Below are 8138 nucleotides of genomic sequence, written 5' to 3' on the forward strand. Positions count from 1 at the left end.
CAACAGAGCCACTTTGACTACTCTATGTTTACCAGACACAATGGCAGTGATCTAGTTGTTGTGCTGGTGTATGTAGATGATCTACTGATCACAGGCAACAATGTGATGCTATTAAATCAGACAAAAACTGATTTGCAGAGGAATTTCAAGATGAAAGATCTAGGTGAGCTAAAGTTCTTTCTGGGCATTGAAGTTGCTAGATCAAAAGAGGGTATAGTTATGTCTCAAAGGAAATATGCATTGGAACTTATCTCTGAGTCAGATCTAGGGGGAGCCAAGCCAGCAGGCACACCTCTAAAAGTGAATCAGAAGCTAACATGTCAGGAGTATGACAAAGCTATAACAGGCATAGGAAGTTCAGAAGAATCAGATGTTGCACTCAAGGATCCAGGTAGCTATCAAAGGCTTGTAGGGAGATTACTCTACTTAACTATGACCAGACCAGACATAGCATTTGTGGTTCAAGTCCTGAGCCAGTATATGCACAGTCCAAAAGTGTCTCATATGGAAGCAACTTTGAGGGTAGTGAGGTACATAAAAGGAGCTCCTGGACTAGGACTCTTCATGCCAACACAGAATGCAAATGAGTTATCTACATACTGTGATTCTGACTGGGGTTCTTGCCTACAAACTAGGAGGTCAGTCACAGTTTACATAGTGAAGTTTGGAGATGCTTTGATCTCATGGAAATCAAAGAAGCAGGAGACTGTCTCCAGAAGTTCTGCAGAAGCTGAGTTTAGGAGCATGGCATCATGCACTGCGGAAATAGTATGGTTAAATGGGTTGTTCAAAGAGCTTGGAGTTCAACTAAACTCACCTGTAAAGCTTATGTATGATAGCAAGACTGCAATTCAAATTGCAGCAAATCCCATTTTTCATGAAAGAACTAAACATATTGACATAGACTGTCATTTTGTTCGAGAAAGGATAGTGCAAGGGGCATTGAAAACTCAGCATGTATCAACTAAGGAGCAGTTAGCAGACTATGACGACCCAAAGGGTCATCACCTATTTTCATACTCATTCTGTTCTTCCGAGGCCTCGAAAATCTCATTTAGGGTTTCCTTGATTTGCGTGCGCAGTCCGGGCGCGTAGCCGAAAAGCTTAAATATGAATTCTGTGTGAAAAATTCTAAATTTTGATATTAATATGAATATATTTGACTTCGGTCAACATTTTTGGTAAACGGACCCGGACCCGTGATTTGACGGTCCCGGAGGGTCCATAGAAAAATATGGGACTCGGGCATATGCCCGGAGTCGAATTCCGAGGTCTAGAGCCCGAGAAATGAATTTTTCTGTGAAATTGTTTTTCTGAAATTACTAAGGAAATTGGAAATGAAATTTGATTAAAAGACTGTGGTATCGGACTCGTATTTTGGTTCCGACGCTCGATACAAGTCTTATATATGGTTTAAGCGCTTTCTGTAAAATTTGGTTGAAAACGGACGTCGTTTGACGTGTTTCGGACTTGAAATGGAAATTTGATGCTTTATGAAAATTTCAAAGAAAAACATAAGTTTTGAGGCTTGATTCGATGCATATGATGTTATTTTGGCGATTTGATCGCACGGATAAGACCGTAGGATATTTTTGAGGTTGTGTGCATAATTGGTTTGGAGCCCCGAGGGCTCGGGTGAGTTTTGGATAGGTGTCGGATTGCATTTCTCATTGTTTTGAAAATATGGTATTTCTCAGTCCTGGTGTTTTCGCATTTGCGAAGAAATACTCGCAAATGCGAGTCCGCAAATGCGACTCCCTGATCGCAATTGCGAGGAAAGGGAGGTGCGGTATGGGATCGCAAATGCGAAGGATATCTTCGCAAATGCGAAGGGCTAGGGATCACAAATGCGTGGCCCTATTCGCAAATGCGAAAGTCCCCCTCATGGCCTGGCTTCGCAAATGCGAAGCTGTGCTCGCAATTCCCAAAACTGGGCAGTCGCAAATGCGACTTGCATGGTCGCAAATGCGAACCCTGTATAGTTGGAGGGAGTTCGCAAATGCGAACTAAGGTTCGCAATTCCCAGGTTAGCAGGTCGGGGTTCGCAATTGCGAACCCCAGTTCGCAATTCCCATATCCGAGGCCCAGCAAATTTTATACTTAGCCGAATTTTCATCACTTTTCACCATTCTTTCAAAACCCAAACACCATAGGCGATTTTTCAAGAACAATCTTCATCCCAAATCAATTGTAAGTCGATTTTTACTCAATTCTTTCAATCTTTAACATCATTTAACATGTTTTCCACTTAAAATCAAGGATTTTCATGGGTGAAATTGGGGTTTTTGGGTAGAACCTAGGTTTTCCAAAAACTGGGGATTTGGACCTCGATTTGAGGTCCGATTTCAAAATAAATTACATATTTGAGTTCATGGGGGAATAGGTAATCGGGTTTTGGTTCGAACCTCGGGTTTTGACCACGTGGGCCCGGGGGCGATTTTGGAAATTTTGGGAAAAAAACTTGGGAAATTCATTTTTTATGCATTCATATTGATTCATATAGTGTTTATTAAAGTAATTGAGCAATTTGTGATTAGATTCGAGCGAATTGGAGGTGGAACCGCGGGGTAAAGCCATAGTTGAGGCTTGAGTTGAGTTCAAGGCATCGAGGTAAGTGTTTGGTTTAATCCTAGCTTGAGGGAATAGGAGTTGAGTCTTGTTTGTTATTTGCTAATTGATCGAGTACGATGTATAGGCAACGTGACGAGTATCTATACATTGGTGTCTAGCATGACCGTGAGTCCTTAAAGGGTGATTATCATGATTTTGTTGTGAATTCCATGTTAATTGAGGACTTCTATTTATTGTAAAGAGCATTGAAAAACATTATGATCATTTGATTTTTTCGTGGTGCTTTGGCTTGGTTGTGATACGAATTGAAAAGGTATCTGAGATGATAAAATTCTCGGGAGCATTGGCTCAAGTGATAAAGTGAGATGTGAAGTAAGAAACGAAAGAAAGCTAATGAGTTATTGGTTATTCCCTTGCCGGGATGTTTTGCTGTTTGGTAGACTTTTCTCCCTTGCCGGGATATTGAAATTGTTGTTATTGTTCCCTTGCCGGGATTCCTATTTTGCTTGTCTATTCCCTCGCCTCATTGTTTGTGATTGTTGTTTGGGTGAGGACGAGTGATAAAGCACGAAGGGTGATGCCGTGCACGATTGTGATATGAAAACTAATGCACGAAGGAACATTCCGTGCCATGATATGATTTCTAATGCACGAAGGAACATTCCGTGCCATGATATGATTACTAATGCACGAAGGAACATTCCATGCCATGATATGATTACTAATGCACGAAGGAACATTCCGTGCCATGATATTATTACTAATGCACGAAGGAACATTCCGTGCGATGATATGATTACTAATGCACGAAGGAACATTCCGTGCCATGATATGAATACTAATGTACGAAGGAACATTCTGTGCCATCATTTTGTGAGGTAAAGCACGAAGGGTGATGCCGTGCATTGTTTGCTATTGTGAGGACAGAGCGTACAACACGAAGGGTGATGTCGTGCATATTTCGTTATTCTAATTGCTTGGTGAGGATGAGAGTAAAGGCACGAAGGGTGATGCCGTGCATTTGTCTTTGATTTTCCTGATTTCTTTGCTGATAATTGAGTATTGTTGTCCTTTACTTCTATTTATTGATTTTCTTGTTGTTATCAGTTCAAGTGCATTACTTGTCTTATTCCATTATTTCTGTGATTCTTTACGTTGACATTTCCCTTTATCGTGTTACTTGTTATTATTGAACCAAGGTGTCCTTGCACAACGTTATGTCTTGAATTTATGCCTTAATTGCTACGTGATTATGTGACCTAATTGCTACGTGACATTCAACATATAAATTACTAAATTGCCTAATTGCCCCCTTATAATCCTTAATTAATTGCTATTTGTCACTATTCGTTTTCCTTAGTAAATCATAGATTTTGTGTACTTGTTGTCTTATGAACTCGTATTAATTGTTGCGTTGTTAGATTTAAATTTTTTTTAGAGGAACTGTTGATTTATTGAAATGGGAGCGGGTGGTACACCTACCACGAGTGATATTGAAATGGGATCGGGTGGTACGCCTACCACGAGATATTGAGAATTGGGATCGGGTTGCACGCCTGCAACAAGATGTGTTGAACATGAAAGTTGCATTATCTCTTCATTTACTGCTAGAAGTTAAATTGTAGATGTACGTTTTATGATTCCTGAAATTCTATTTCTAACTGTTACCCCTGAAGCATGCTCCCTTTCCCCAGTTTAAATTGTTATTTTCTTGTTACTTTCCGCATAGGTTTATTTGGTGGTCTGGTCCTAGCCTCGTCACTACTTCGCCGGGGTTAGGCTAGGCACATACCAGCACATGGGGTCGGTTGTGCTGATACTACACTCTGTGCTATTTTGCACAGATCCCAGGCTTCAGACAGCAGCAGCAATAGAGTGGGAACAGGCTTTCAACCCAGCGAGACCCGAGGTAGCCTTGCAGGCGTTCGCAGGCCCTAGTGTCTCCTTTCATCTATGTTCCTGTTTCTTTCATGTAATTCTGGAGACAGTGTCGAGTTTATTCCTTTCAGACCTTTATGTGTAGTATTCTTAGACCGTCTGTGAAACTGTGATATCAGTCTTGGGTAGAGGCCTTGGTTGAAATTTTCCGCAATTCTATTCAGTTTTCTATAATATTGAGACTTCCGCTTATTATTTAATTTTGTTGCTTTTGTATTATTGCAGATAATTGTTAAAAGTAATTAAATTTGGCTTGACTAGCTCTCATTAGTAGGCGCCATCACGACTCCCGAGGGTGAGAAATCCGGGTCGTGACAAGTTGGTATCCGAGCTCTAGGTTACATGGGTCTCACAGTTCACAGACAAGCTTAGTAGAGTCTGAGGGATCGGTACGGAGACATCTTTATTTATCCCCCGGAAGCTACAGAGTTAGGAAAAGTTTCACTTCTATTCTTTCCTGTCGTGCGATTTTGTTCTGTCAGTGCTAAATCGAAACCTCTACTCTTGTCCTCTCGTGAATGGCAAGGTCATGTACCGCTTCTTCACCCGAGCAGCAGCGGACCGGTGTTAGATCAGCTATGTCTTCGGAGGCTTGTGGAGGTAAAAGTATTAGAGGTAGAGGTAAAGGTATTAGAGGTGGAGGTACAGGTACTGTTCTTGTTTGTGGTAGAGAAGCTTCGGTTTTATTTTGCGCCGCATCTAGTCATGCCTAGTGATTTATTGAGTGTTCCTATTTATGTGTCTGCACCGGTGGGTGATTCTATTGTGGTCGATCGAGCCCATCGTTCTTGTATTGGGGTGATTGGAGGTCTTGAGACTCGAGTAGATTTGTTGTTGTTGGACATGGTTGACTTCGACATTATATTGAGGATGGACTGGTTATCACCTTACCATGCTATTTTGGACTGCCATGCCAAGGCGGTGACCTTAGTTTTATCGGGTATGCCTCGTTTAGAGTGGAGAGGGACTCCAGGTCATTCTACCCGCATGTCATATGGTATGTGAAAGCGTGGCGTATGTTCGTGATTCTAGTGCTGAGGTTTCCTTAATTGATTCGGTGCCCGTTGTTCTTGAGTTTCCTGATGCTTCCCTTCAGACCTGCCGGGTATGCCACCCGACAGGGATATTACTTTCTGCATTGATCTGGTTCTGGGCACCCAGCCCATTTTTATTCTGCCGCATCGTATGGCCCCGCCAAAGTTGAAAGAGTTAAAGGGCCAGTTGCAGGATTTGCTTGAGAAGGGTTTCATTAGACCAGCGTCTCGCCTTGGGGTGCGTCGGTGTTATTTGTGAAGAAAAAGGATGGTTCGATGAGGATGTGCATTGATTACCGGCAATTGAACAAAGTGACGATAAAGAACAAGTATCCACTGCCGAGGATTGACGATTTGTTCGACCAGCTTCAGGGTGCAAAGGTGTTTTCAAAGATAGACTTGAGATCTGGCTACCATCAGTTGAGGATTAGGGCATCCGATGTCCCTAAGACAGCATTCCGCACTCGGTACGGGCATTATGAGTTCTTGGTCATGTCATTCGGGTTGACCAATGCCGCAGCAGCATTTATGGAGTTGATGAACCGAGTGTTCAGGCCTTATTTGGACTTGTTCGTGATAGTCTTTATTGATGATATTCTGATATACTCCCACAGTCAGGAGGAGCACGAGCAGCACCTCAGAGTGGTTCTTCAGACTCTGAAGGATAGCAGTTATATGCTAAGTTCTCGAAGTGCGAGTTCTGGTTGAGTTCTGTTGCATTTCTGGGTCACGTCGTATCAGCAGAGGGTATTCAGGTGGACCTGAAGAAGATTGAGGCAGTCAAGAACTGGCCGCGACCAGCTTCAGCTACAGAGATTCGGAGTTTCTTGGGGTTAGCAGGCTATTATCGTCGATTCGTGGAGGGGTTTTCATCTATCACAGCCCCGATGACCAGGTTGACCCAGAAGGGTGCCTAGTTCAGATGGTCGGATGAGTGTGAGGCGGGCTTTCAGAAGCTCAAGACAGCTCTGACTACGGCACCGGTATTGGTTTTGCCCACAGGTTCAGGGCCTTATACAGTCTATTGTGATGCTTCCCGTATTGGGCTTGGTGCAGTATTGATGCAGGATGGCAGAGTCATAGCCTATGCTTCGAGGCAGTTGAAGATCCACGAGAAGAATTATCCGGTTCATGATTGGCAGCCATTGTTCATGCTTTGAAGATTTGGAGGCATCATCTATATGGTGTAACGTGTGAGGTGTACACTGATCACAAGAGTCTTCAGTACTTGTTCAAGCAAAAGGAGTTGAATTTGAGGCAGAGGAGGTGGTTGGAGTTGCTGAAAGATTATGATGTTACTATCTTGTACCACCCGGGGAAGGCCAATGTGGTGGCCGATGCATTGAGTAGGAAGTCCGCCAGTATGGGTAGTCTTGCTTATATTCCGGCCAGCCAGAGGCNATCTAGCTTATGTTCGGGATTCCAGTGCTGAGGTTCCCTCTATCGATTCGGTGCCCGTTGTTTGTGAGTTCCCTGATGGTTTTTCCTTCAGACCTGCCGGGTATGCCACCCGACAGGGATATTGATTTCTGCATTGATCTGGTTCCGGGAACTCAGCCCATTTCCATTCCGCCATATCGTATGGCCCCGCCGGAGTTGAAGGAGTTAAAAGAACAGTTGCAGGATCTGCTTGAGAAGGGTTTCTCTAGACCCAGTGTCTCTCCTTGGGGGTGCGCCGGTGTTATCTGTCAAGAAGAAGGATGGTTCGATGATGATGTGCATTGACTACCGGCAATTGAACAAGTGACGATAAAGAACAAGTATCCACTGCCGAGGATTGACGATTTGTTCGACCAGCTTCAGGGTGCAAAGGTGTTTTCAAAGATAGACTTGAGATCTGGATACCATCGGTTGAGGATTAGGGCATCCGATGTCCCTAAGACAACTTTCCGCACTCGGTATGGGCATTATGAGTTCTTGGTTATGTTATTTGAGTTGACAAATGTCCCAGCAGCTTTCATGGACTTGATGAACCGAGTGTTCAGGCCTTATTTGGATTCATTCGTGATAGTGTTCATTGATGATATATTGATATACTCCCGCAGCCAGGAGGAGCACGAGCAGCACCTCAGAGTGGTTCTTCAGACTCTGAGGGATTGTCAGTTATATGCTAAGTCCTTGAAGTGTGAATTCTGGTTGGGTTCAGTTGTATTTCTGGGTCACGTTGTATCAGCTGAGGGTATTCAGGTAGACCCAAATAAGATATAGGCAGTCAAGAACTGGCCTAGACCAGCATCAGCTATAGAGATTCGGAGTTTCTTGGGGTTGGCAGGCTACTACAGACGGTTCGTGGAGGGATTTTCATCTACTGCAGCCCCGATGACCAGATTGACCCAGAAGGGTGCCCAGTTCAGATGGTCGGATGAGTGTGAGGTGAGCTTTCAGAAGCTCAAGACAGCTCTGACTACGGCACCGGTGTTGGTTTTGCCCACAGGTTCAGGGTCCTATACTGTTTATTGTGATGCTTCCCGTGTTGGGCTTGGAGCAGTGTTGATGCAGGACGACAAGGTCATTGCCTATGCTTCGAGGCAGTTGAAGAATTCATGAGAAGAACTATCCAGTGCATGATTTGGAGTTGGCAGCCATAGTTCACGC

At 43.7% G+C, this 8138-nt stretch overlaps 1 pseudogene; it reads left to right on the top strand.

The window, feature by feature from the left end:
- Positions 5826-6244, top strand: LOC109239994 (annotated as a pseudogene).

The sequence above is a fragment of the Nicotiana attenuata genome, chromosome 1 (genome assembly GCF_001879085.1).
Source record: "Nicotiana attenuata strain UT chromosome 1, NIATTr2, whole genome shotgun sequence".
Taxonomy (NCBI): Eukaryota; Viridiplantae; Streptophyta; class Magnoliopsida; order Solanales; family Solanaceae; genus Nicotiana; species Nicotiana attenuata.